The following is a 12229-nucleotide window of genomic DNA, read 5'->3' as shown; positions in this document are numbered from 1 at the left end:
ATAAGTGTTGGTGAAGATGTAGAGAAATTAAAACCCTTGCCATTGCAGGTGGGCATGTGACATGGTGCAGCCACTTTCCAGAACAGTGACAGTTCCTCGAAGAGTGAAACGTGAGTTACCATATGACTCAGAAATCCCATTCCTAGGTATGGACTCAGGAGAACCGGACACGTACGTGCTCGTGCAAAAACTTATACGCTAACGTTCACAGAAGCATTATTCATAAGAGCTAAGAAGTGAGAACCCAGACCGGCGTCGACTGGCGAGCGCATGGAGAACACGTGGCGCAGCACAGGCAGGTCTGGAGGGACAGAAAGTAAATCAGGGCTTCCGGGGCTGCAGAGTCACTGTTAAAAGGCATGAGGCTTCTTTCAGGGGTGATGAAAATGTTTTGGAATTAGATAGTCGTGATGGTTGTGTAACCTTCTGAAAGAAAGAAAGGTCACAGTAATTCCTTGAACTTTCAAAAGGAGACAATGGACTGCGGTAGCAGAGGTGGGAAAGGGAGCGGGAGGCTGCAGGGACAGATGGCTGAAGGGCCACACAGAATGCTTACGTCGTACGATGACGAAATAAAAAATAGCCTTTCCCTCAGTCATTCTTCTTTGAGTGTTTTATACCAGTGTGAAATCTTTTGTGTTTTTAAATTGTTCATCTATATGTAAAATGCGTTTGTTTTCATTTCATGAAATAACTCTTAAGCATGAATTATCTGGAATTTTCCAAGAGGCTCCCTGCTCGTGCCAGACTTTCCTGTCTTATTTCTTGGTTCAGGGACTATTCTATGCTGAGTTTCATTGTTCATTTCCAGGGTACAGGTCGTCGTTTCTTAACTGTGATCGAGTCACCCACAGAAAGAATTTAGTCGGTGGAGTGCACTGTTTATGCCCCGTTGCCTTGTTTTCGTCTTCACGGTTCCGTCATTTCCAAAGTTACTCAAGTCAGCAGCTCCTCCCCAGCGTGTGCAGCGCCCGCTCACACATGGGCGACAGAGTCAGCTGCCTGCCTCGCGGCCTGCGTTTAATCCTAGGACACTCTGACGTTCTCGGTGATTAGTTTTAATACACACAGAGATAGACTTAGTTTGGGGGCAGTAAAATTCTGTGGGTGCTGACAAATGCTAGAGGCAAGTATAGACCATGAAAGCCTCACTCAGAAGGCTTCCCCCGTCAACACAGCACCCCGAGTTCCAAGGGCAGCTACTGGTCTGTTTACCCTCTGGGCTGTTTTGCCTATTTGAGGCTGTTGTATTAAAAGGATGATACAGTATGTGTCTCTCTCAGACTAGCTTCTTTCACTTAGCGATGTGCATTTAGCGTGTTTCATGTCTTTGCATGGCTTAATAGCTTATTCCATTTGATTAGGGATTAGTAGTACATGGAATGGAATTGCCACAGTTTGGGTCTGCATAAATGTATTGAAGGGGTGCACTGGTATTTCATTGCTGTTTTAATATTCTTTTCCCTGCTGAAAAATAATGCTGAGCAGTTTTTGACTGCTTATTTGCTTTCTATCTTCTTTGGTGAGGTGTCCATGTATTTATGCATTTTTAAAATCGGGTTTTGTGGGGGTTTTTGCTGAGTTGTATTCATTTATTGTATATTTTAGATTCAATTCATTTTTTTCTGATATGTGTTTTGCCAGTGTTTTCTACCGGTCTGAGTCTTGTCTTCACATTCTGTTAACAGTATCTTGGCAGAGTAGAAAATAAAATAAAGTATTATTGCTTTATTATTTATCACTACTACACCCAAATTCATCTCTCCCAGCTGTCATGGTGCACAAGAGCTTTTTTCCCATCAGGACTGACCCCAGGACGCACTGCTGTGGCTTCTGCATGACTTGTGTCATACAGAAACCCTGAATTATACACTGTAAAGGGGTGAATTTTGTGGTGCGGTCGGCCCTCTGCACCTGCAGGTTCCATATCCCTGGGTTCAACCAACTGCAGATTGAAAATATTCAGAAAACAAACAACAAAAAAAATCACAAATGTAAAAATACAGGGTAACAATTATTTACATACTATTTACATTGTGCTAGATATTATAAGTAATCTAGAGGTGACTTAAAGTATACAGGAGAATACATGTGGGTTCTATGGAAGTACTGTGCCATTTTACATAAGGGACTTGGGCATCTGCAGATTTTGGCATTGGCAGAGGTCCTGGAACCAATCCCCCACCAATACTGAGGGACCATCATATGTGAATTATGTCTTGAGAGAGGGAGAGAGTTGCTTAGACAAGAACGGGCTGGTTTACAAGCAGGAATGAAGGGAAAAGGAGCCAGTCCCTGATATCAGGGATTTATAAAGTTGGAAAACACACTCTGTCAACCCTAAACAGACACGCTTTGAGTGACAGAGGACTATTATATCTCAGCCTTAAGGCAAGGACTAAATCAAGGGTAGGGCGGCACACCCTGGTTAAGGTCTCTGATGGATCAGACAGGCTCCTGGTACGTCGTTTCGAGCAGCAAAATGGCCAAGGAGGAGAGACAGAAGGGACTGGAGGGGCCGAGGCACTCACGACCAAGTCAAGGAGGAGGACTGAGTGCCTCTGACCAGGTGCGTCAGCTCTGTAGTTTCTCCAGCAAAGACCTGAGGGCGAGGCTGTTGGCACGTGGAGCTGGCTGGAATCAGAGGGATAAGAAGCCAATTAGTTTTGTTCTTTCAAGTTCTTATGGTGGAGAATTCAAACACAGACAAGAGAAAGGGAACAAAGAAACTCCCACGTGCCTCATCACCAGCCTCAGCGACTAGGAACTCCCGGCCAAGCTCTGGCCTCCAGACCCCACCCCCAGTCCCCACCTCCCATTGTCAGGATGCATCGATGAAAGACAAGCAGCTTTTACGAAATAACGATCGCCACGCTGTGCCTTAACGTCATCAAGTGATCAGGACCCTTACTCAGACAACGCACACCAACCACATGTGGCAGCACGAGACATCATGAAGCAAGCTGCACCCAAATCTGAGCCCAGAGCCCACGCGGAGCTCCAGAGCCCCCGGCCCGGGGCTGGCCCGCAGGCCAACCTGCCCTCTGCAAACCTGGACATGGGTTTGAGGAGCTGGACGGGGATGTGGACCCCAGACAGGGACCCAGGGCAGGGCTGCTGTCTCCCCCACCCTGGGCTTCTGACCCAAGATGCCCATGGGTTCCAAGTGTCACCCCAAACTCCCACCAGCTGGAGGGCAGGAGGGAGCTCAGTGTCTGGGGCACCCGGAGGTTTGGGGCAGTGGCCTGGACACTGAGGCTGCCTGCCTTTGCCCCGCTTTCCCCACAGAGGCCCCGACGGCCTGCCCATCCCACACGCGGGGCAGTGCCCTCTGCCTCCAGTCCTGGGTGGGGTTAAGGGGGCTCTGGCGCATCAAGTGCCTTGACGAGCTCGGGAAGGAAGAGGCCTCTGGCCCAGCGAGGCCGCCGTTGGTTCCTGAGTGTCAGAGAGGAGACTCCCGTCCCCGTGCCAGCGTCTGTGGCTTTCCCGAGGTAAACAATTTCATGTGCCGGGAAAGACAGTGATTTCTCTTTTCTCCCAACTCATTGCCCCTTCATTCCTCTTATTTCCTTATAGAATTAGCCAAGACCTCCAGTACTATGGAAACGGTGAGTGGTGACTGTGAATGTCCTTGTCCTTTTCCCAATTTTAAAAGGAAGGCATCTAGGGAGCCGGAGCCGCGGCCGCCCCCATGTCCCACCAGACTGGCATTCTAGCAAGTGGAGACGTTAAAGGTATTCTTGCCAGAGCCAGGAATGGAAAATACAGACTTCTAAAAATATCTATGGAAAATGAGCAGCTTGTGATTGGATCTTGTAGTCAGGCGTCAGATTCCTGGGATAAGGATTATGATTCCTTTGTTTTACCCCTGCTGGAGGACAAACAGCCATGCTGTATATGATGCAGGTGAGATTCTCAGAATGCTCAGGGATATGAATGGATATTCACTGCCTGGTCTCCAGATCATTCTCATGTTCGTCAAAAAATGTTGTATGCAGCAACAAGAGCAACTCTGAAAAAGGAGTTTGGAGGTGGCCACATTAAAGATGAAGTGCTTGGAACCGTAAAGGAAGATGTCTCATTACATGGATATAACAAATATTTGCTGTCACAATCTTCCCCTGCCCCATTGACTGCAGCTGAGGAAGAATAATGACAGATTAAAATTAATGAGGTACAAACTGACGTGGGTGTGGACAGTAAACATCAAACACTACAAGGAGTAGCATTTCCTATTTCTCGAGAAGCTTTTCAGGCTTTGGAAAAATTAAATAACAGACAGCTCAACTATGTACAGTTGTTTTTATTTATTCAAGGCCTGGATACACTTGCAGTATAAGAGAACGGATGCTGTGTTCCAGCTGCAAGAGCCCTCTGCTAGAAATCGTAGAAAGACAACTACAAATGGATGTAATAAGAAAGATTGAGATAGACGATGGGGATGAACTGACTGCAGACTTCCTTTATGAAGAAGTACATCCCAAGCAGCATGCACATAAGCACAGTTTTGCAAAACCAAAAGGTCCGGCAGGAAAAAGAGGAATTCGAAGACTAATTGGAGGCCCAGCTGAAACTGGAGCCACCACTGATTAAAGTCGTCATATGAAATGTTGCAATACTAGCTTTTTAAAAGTCCAGCTTTCAGTACAAGAGAACTGAAATCATTCCATGTTAATATATAGTAGGGAAAAAATTGTACTTTTTGAAAAATAGCACTTTTCACTTCTGTGTGTTTTTAAAATTAATGTTATAGAAGACTCATGATTTCTGTTTTTGAGTTAAAACTAGAAAAGCATTCAACATAGTAATGTTTAATTTTGTCACACTGTTTTCATAGAACGTGGGTTCTACACTTTCACATAATTCTTAAAATTTTATACAGTTGAGCCAGTTCCAGAAAGTCTAATGTCTCAAAGTAGATGTACTTCTTATTCCTCTTTAGTGAGACACCTGAATTTTTTTTTTTAAGACAGAAAGACCTTAAAATATTCATAGTACTTAATGAATATATTAAGGATCAGGTTAGATTATTTTCTAAGGTAAAAATTTAGTGTGCCTAAAAAAGGATGGGAAATCACTTACTCTGAAGAGCTGTGCTAACTCTATCAGACTGCGGGAACATGTCTGCAACTTTTAGAAACAGTGCTTTATTGCAGCAGTCTTTTCTATTTGACTCTTTGGTTTTTTTAATGACATTGAAGTTCAGCTTACTCTGAAACTTTAAGGGTACCAGATATTTTCTAGACTGCAGGATTTCTGATGGCATTAAAGGACTTTAAACAGCCTTAGTAAATTCTCTATCCAGCGCTTTAGAAAATTCCTGTTTCCAGATTGTCATTTCATTATAAGTACTGTGAGGCCAAATATTTATGTTTAGATTGAAATTCAAATTAATATCATTCAGAAGGAAACAAAACTAAAGTTAAAATTGCTGAAGAATGGGCCGGCCCGTAGCTCACTCGGGAGAGTGCGGTGCTGATAACACCAAGGCCACGGGTTCGGATCCCATATAGGGACGGCCGGTTTGCTCACTGGGTGAGCGTGGTGCTGACAACACCAAGTCAAGGGTTAAGATCCCCTTACCGGTCATCTTTTAAAAAAAAAAAAAAAATTGCTGAAGAAGTTGTAAACATCAAGATCAATTTTTTTTTCTCCAAAACCATGTATTTATAGGTAAATTGATCACTTTTATCACTTTACCACTTTTGAGCAAATATTCAGATTTAAAATTGTTTTAAAGTCCTAGTGCTTAGCTTAACACAGATAAACACTTAAGAATCTTGTTTCAATTAATACCTTATTTCAAAACACATTTGACTGTTTTCTAAAGCTTTGCACACTTTCAGTTACAACCTAGAGAGATTTTGAGCCTCATATTTCTTTGATACTTGAAATACAGGGAAGCTAGAACACTTCATGTTTAATCCGTTAAACCTGCTGCAAGAGCCATAACTGAAGAGTTTTCTAGATAAACTGGGGGGATCCAGGAGTTGGAATTTCTTGATCTAAACTTTATGCTGCATAAAACAAATATGAGAAATGCACATTTCATTTATAAAATATGAAACACTAATTTCTAAACCTTATTATCTAAGGTAATATATGCACCGTTCAGAATTTCCGTGTGTGTTCAAGTAAGTAAAGTGTATTAGAATAATTATGGGTTGACAGATTTTTAAAAATAGAATTAAGAGTATTTGTGTGGGGTTTTGTTTGTTTACAAGTAATCAGACTATAATATTTAAACATGCAAAATAATCAGCGGCAAAGTTGCACTTGTTTACTGAAGATACACTTTAAGTTGTTCCATGGGTGCGCACATAGACAGATGCACATACACACAAATCATTGCATTAAGAATCCTGGAGCTGTATTACAGACCATAGCTGAAGCTGTTATTTTCAGTTGGGAAGAATGTTTCCTGTCATGAAGATATAAAATAATTTAGTAGTGAATGTTTTTCTGTACCATCCGTGTGCAATTTTACTCTAAGTTTCTCTACACTACATGAAAGTAAATGGACGTTCCAGAATATAGATGTGATTATGTAGTCTTAAACTAATTATTATTAAACCAATGATTGCTGAAAAATCAGTGATGCATTTGTTATAGAGTATAACTCACTGTTTACAGTGTGTGTTAGGTGGCAGCATCATAACTAGATGGTGAAAAACATATTCCCAATAAATTTATATAGCAGTGAAGAATTGCATGCTTTCTTGTGAGCATTTTATAAGTGCATTTTATATCACAATAAATTTTTTTTCTCTTTAAAAAAAATAAATAAATAAAAATAAAAGGAAAGCATCTAAATTTTTCCATTAGACAAAATATTTACTGTTAGCTTTTGATAAGTAACAAAAAGCCCATTAAGAAAGTTATATTTGGGCCAAACTATGACTCACTTGGGAGAATGTGGTGCTGACACCAAGTCAAGGGTTAAGATCCCCTTACTGGGCATCTTTAAAAAAAAAAGAAAGTTATATTTTATTGCTAATTTGCTGAGAGTTTGGGGTTTTTTAAAAATCATAAGCAGGTGTTGGACTTCATCAAATGCTCTTTGTATCAATTAAAACAAACAATTCTTCTCCTAAAGACTATTAATAAAATGACTATGTTGATAGTTTCTGACATTGAACCATCCTTGCATGCCATATCCTGATGTGCTATTTATAGACTACACTGTTGCATATCATTAGGTAATTGTGAAACTGTGGGCATAACTGCCGCCATCCTGAGCCCTGACTGCTTCTTAGTCCTTTGTGTGAACCTTGCCCACAAAAGTTATCCAGGAACTACGGCCAAGGGAGTTAGAGCAATAGAGAGGAGCAATTCGCTGACTGTCATGAAGAACCTTAATGATTAAGTACTGATGGGGTGACAGCCAGTACGCCCACCCCCCATCGTAAGACCACCGTAGACAGTACTGTCGTGAGACATTGAGAGTTAGTTACATCAGCTTGTTTCTCAGTTAGGAACTTCATCGTAGCTTTTCCCATTGCTTTGTGTGAACTGCTGGTACAAACCTGGGCTCAGCCAGCAGCAGCGCTGAGAATCCTTGCGTGTGCTTCTGGGTTGTGGGTTGTCTCCCGTCCAATCCATCATCCTGTACGTGAGTTACCCCTTAATAAAATTCTTTGCTCTGCTGCATGGAATTGCCAGGTTCATTTTTTCGTCTCAAGATACCTTCTCAGTTTGGTGGGCATTATGCTGTTAGCTCATCCTCGGACAGTAATATTTTATTTAAAATGTGCGTATCTATGTTCACAAGTTCTATGGCCAATGCTTTTCTGTGCTGTATTGTCTTTATCCAATTTTGGAATCAATAACACACTAGATTCATAAAATGAGCTTGGTAGCTTTTTATTTTGTGAAAAACTAGTATGAGTTAGCAGCACATAGTTGGGGTTTTTGTTTGTTTTGTTTTTTTCAAAGTCTGGTAGAATTTACCTTTAAAATTACCTGAGCCTGGAGTTTTTGCAATGGAAATGCTTTACCCACCATTTTATTTACTTGTATATTGAAAGTCTCTATTTCTAATTTTCCAGTGTTGGTATTTTTTATATATCTAGGAACACGTCCTTTATGTCTAGCTTTTGGACTGCCTTGATTTTCAAAAAATCTTGTTTTTATCTGTTGTTATTTCCATGTTTATTACTATTTAACATTTTTATTTACATTTTCTTTCTTTCTCATTTTGTATCGTGCTTGCCAGTGGTCTGTATATCTTATTAATTTTTCCAGAGAACCAGCCTTTGGGTTTGTTATTCATTACTGCTTTTGATCTTTGTCTCACTGCTTTCTTCTCTTGTTTAATTATGTCTTCACTTCATGTCTCTTTGGTTTGAATCATTCTTCTTTTATCTATTTCTTGAGTTTAGTTCTTAACTCCTTTGCTTTTAACCTTTCTTATTTCCTGAAAAGAATGTATTTAAAACAATACATTACTTCGAAAGACTGCTCTAGCTGCACCCCACAAAATTTGTGATCATTATCATTTGGTCCTCAGTATTTTGAAATTTGCTTTATAATTTCCATTTTCATACAAGGGTTATTTGTTTAGCCTCTAGCCATGGGGATATATTAATCAGGGCATAGGCTACTGTATTCGTTTGTTTTCTGTCACTAATAACATAATACCTGAAACTGTGTAATTTATAAGAAAATGAAATTTATTTCTTACAGTTTCGGAGGCTGGGAGGTCCGAGGTCCAGGGCACACATTTGAGGGCTGGCCTCTAGGTGGGGCTCTCAGCAGAGTCCCGAGGCAGTGCCGGGCATCACGTGGGGAGGGCTGAGCAGAACGTTTTTCGCATGTTTTCATCCTCTCCTTAGAAAGCCCCCATCTACTCCCCGATAATCCATTAAAGCATTATCCCATTACTCCATGAATGGATCAATCCGTTCATGAGAACATAGGCCTCATGATCCAATCATCTCCCAAAGGCCCCACCTTTCAAATAACACTATGGTTGGATTTCACACCCTCTTGACACTGTTAGAATACGGATCGAAGTCACTCAGTTTTGGGGGTCATTCAAACCCCGTAGCAGCTAGGCTGATGCTATAGAGACCCCAAAACACAGAGGCTTAAATAAGGTAGAAGCTTATTTCTCTTTCAGGAAAGAGCCCAGAAGGGGGTTTGTGGGTGGTGGGGCTGCTCTGGGGACTCACCAGAGGTCCGGCCTCCTTCCTGCCCCTGTTCTGCAGTCCCCAGGACCTATCCTACCACCCACACTGCCTCCCTCCCCACCATGCCTACTGCTGCACCGCGTCCTGGCCGACGGGGAGCGGAGAGGGAGAGGCTAGGGTGGGTGGACGAGCAGCAGCCCCTTGACCCAAGCCTAGTCACAGGGCCACCGCCTGCCACAGCAGCCACGTGCCGTCGTAAACTCAGGCTGAGTGAAGTCCTATGAACAAAGAAAGTGGGGTACACGGATCAGTCATCGCTTCGTGGGATTTTTGTTGCTAGAGATATTAAAATTAAATTCATTTTGTTTTGTTTTGGTCAGAGGACAGCCTGTGCAACAGTGACAGTTCAGGGTGTTCCAAAGCTTCTTTGTGGCCTGATAGACGAGCAGAACTCGTCGCCATGGAGTCAAGAAGCACGTGTGCTCTGTTGGTGGGGTGTGAGTATCTAGTCTGGAGTCCACAGGTATCTAGAAAATCAGATTTACCAATTGCGGATGTCAGCTCTTCAGCGCGTCTCCTCATTTTGTCTGCCTGGTTGAGGGCTGTGCCCCGCTGTGTCTACTCGGCCGGCGTTTCTGCAGATTTTGAGGACTGCAGGTGCAGCTGTGCACGTGACATCCGTCCGTCCTTCCTGGTGTGGTGCTGGCTGTAACCCTAGTTGGCCAGAGATTAGCACTGCCTTCTTTTGGCTCATGTCTTTTCATTTTAAGATCATCCTTTGTCGCCAGCACGTTGTTGGGTAGATTCCAATTTAAGAATCTCTTGAGTTGGTGAGTTTAACCCACTCGTGTGAATCTACTGCTGTGTTTGGATTGATTTGTGCCGTCTTACTTCATACACTTTATTTACTGGGTTTTCTTTTTCTTTCTTTCCTTTTCTGCTTTCCATTGGATAAATCAAACTTTCTTTTGCTGATTGAGTGAGTTACACACTGTACTTCTGTTCTTGTCTTGGCTGCCCTTGAGATTCTTACTCACGTTCATCTCTTGCCCTTCTTCACCGGTGTCCACACCCACGTCTCCCCGACGAGGGGGCCGCTGACCGCCGGCCTCTGCCCCGGCCACCTGCCTGCAGGGGCAGCATCTGTGGAGTCCTGTTTCTGGGCTGTGCAGTGCACTTGCTCTTTTGCTTTTCTTTGGTCCTGTGGCTGTGACACCCCAGCCTCCGTCCCTGCAGCACCTCTTACATGTTTCTTTCCCATTTTCTCCCTCCTCTCCACCAGGAAGGCCGGGAACGACGTCATTGTCATGATCTCACATCTGAGTGGTGTTTGAATAGCTGCATATGAAAGTCTAAGGCCCAAAGTTCTTTTCCTTCAGGGCTTTAGAGCAACACGCCACTGTCTTCTTGTAACCAGTGTCGCTGCTGAGAAATGTGACTCAGTGACCATGTCCCCTTCTGGGAGGTTTCCTCCTCTGCAATGTTGGAGGACTTCCCTCCTGTCTTTGACGCTTCTCAGTCTCACGGCTGTCTGTCCCTCCTGTCGCGTGGGTTGTTGAGTGTGTCTCCTGCAGCCCTCCCCAGCGAGCGCGTCTGAAGACCCCCCCTCCCCCATCTGGGAAACCTGCTCCCGCTCTGCTCCGCAGCCCCTGCGCTGTCTGTCCTCACCCTCTGGGCTCCTCTCACCTGGACGGTGGCAGCTCACGTCCACTCTCCACAGCGCTTGGGTTTTCTTTTTACATTTTCATCTCCTTTTCCTTCCCAGCTGCCACCAACGTGCCAGGCTCACGACCGAGGTCCCGCACTCCCACGCAGGTCCAGCTGTCACGCTCTAGGGCGGAGCCACCCCTGGCCCTTCTCCTGAGACAAGGCTTGCTCCTGCTTCACGTTCCCAGCAGTGTCCCTCGCTCTCTTTAAGGTGTGCCTCTGTTTGTCACTTATCTGTCTCAGCACCTCTGCTCTGGGTCCCCTCTGCCTGCGAGCCTAAGGGGCGGGGGCACCACGGACTGCCACCACCCCCTCACGGGTGCCTCTCAGGCAGGAGCACATGTGGGGGAGGCGGTGCCCCAGGCCGCCGTCCTCCAGCCCGGGGGATTAGAGGGCAGGGGCTACAGGAGGAGAGGCCAGGTGACTGGTCTGCTCACACCCGTTGTCACAGTTGGTCACCCAGCTGGGAGTTTGTGTGGTCAGGATGTTCCTCAAAGCCACCATCAACCATGGCTGCGACCGTCCCCAGCTCAGGCAATGTGTGGGGGGACAGCGGGCACGGCCAGAGGAGCCTCCTCCCCTCCTCACCTGCCACCCACCTCTCCCTGCAGCTCCCCGGGGGTCTCATCAGGAGGCTCCTGGAACCCACACTCCCCTTCTTGCTTGGGGCGTGTCTCCAGGAGCATAAGGGTGCAGGGGACAGGGGCGCTCAGGATGGAAGTGTGGCCCGAGCCTGTGTCTGTCCCTGTCCGAGGGGCTTTGCAGAGTGGAGTGGGGTCTCCAGAAGCTCCTGGGAATGATGTGGGGGAAGGAAGGTTGCAGTCGGGCGACGGACGCCACCTTCTCGCATGGATGACCGCAGAGGCGCAGCCTGCACAGGCAGGAATCAAGGACCCGGTGTGGCTGCAGCACCGACGCCAGAGACCAGGGGCCATCAGGCAGCAGGACCCACGGGCCCAGACCAGAAACACGGGGGCTGCCCTCGGGGCCTTGCTTGGTCTGCAGTAGAGCCATGGACTGGCTGGAGGCAGCCCTGGCACAGCTCGAGTCGCAGACCGGGCCCCTTGAGGTGGGGGTGCCGGTCTCCCCAAGGAAGGAAGGCCCGAGAACACCCTCCACAGCCCCCTCCCTAGCCCCACCGGCCGATGCCCAAGCCTCTGTGATTACCGATTGTGGGTCCGAGCACACACCACCTCCAGGGATGGGGCACATCCTGTGGGCACTGGTCAGAGGGCTGACGGGTCAGGAGGGGCCTTCATGTCCTGGGGCAGAGTAGCACCTACCCTGTGGCTGAAAACAGCAGAAATGTCTCCTCTCACAACTCAAAAGTCCAAGACCAAGGGGTGGGCAGAGTTGGCTCCTCTGGAGGCTCTGAGGCGGAATCTGCTCCA

General features: G+C 45.6%; 1 pseudogene; it reads left to right on the top strand.

Annotated features, from left to right (window-relative positions):
• Positions 1–3685: 3685 nt before the first annotated feature.
• On the top strand, positions 3686–4593 carry LOC134364176 (twinfilin-1-like; annotated as a pseudogene).
• Positions 4594–12229: the final 7636 nt, after the last annotated feature.

Source organism: Cynocephalus volans, chromosome 15 (assembly GCF_027409185.1).
Source record: "Cynocephalus volans isolate mCynVol1 chromosome 15, mCynVol1.pri, whole genome shotgun sequence".
NCBI classification, from domain to species: domain Eukaryota; kingdom Metazoa; phylum Chordata; class Mammalia; order Dermoptera; family Cynocephalidae; genus Cynocephalus; species Cynocephalus volans.
The sequence above is the reverse complement of the archived record's forward strand: the minus strand, read 5'-3'. Positions and strand labels throughout refer to the sequence as shown.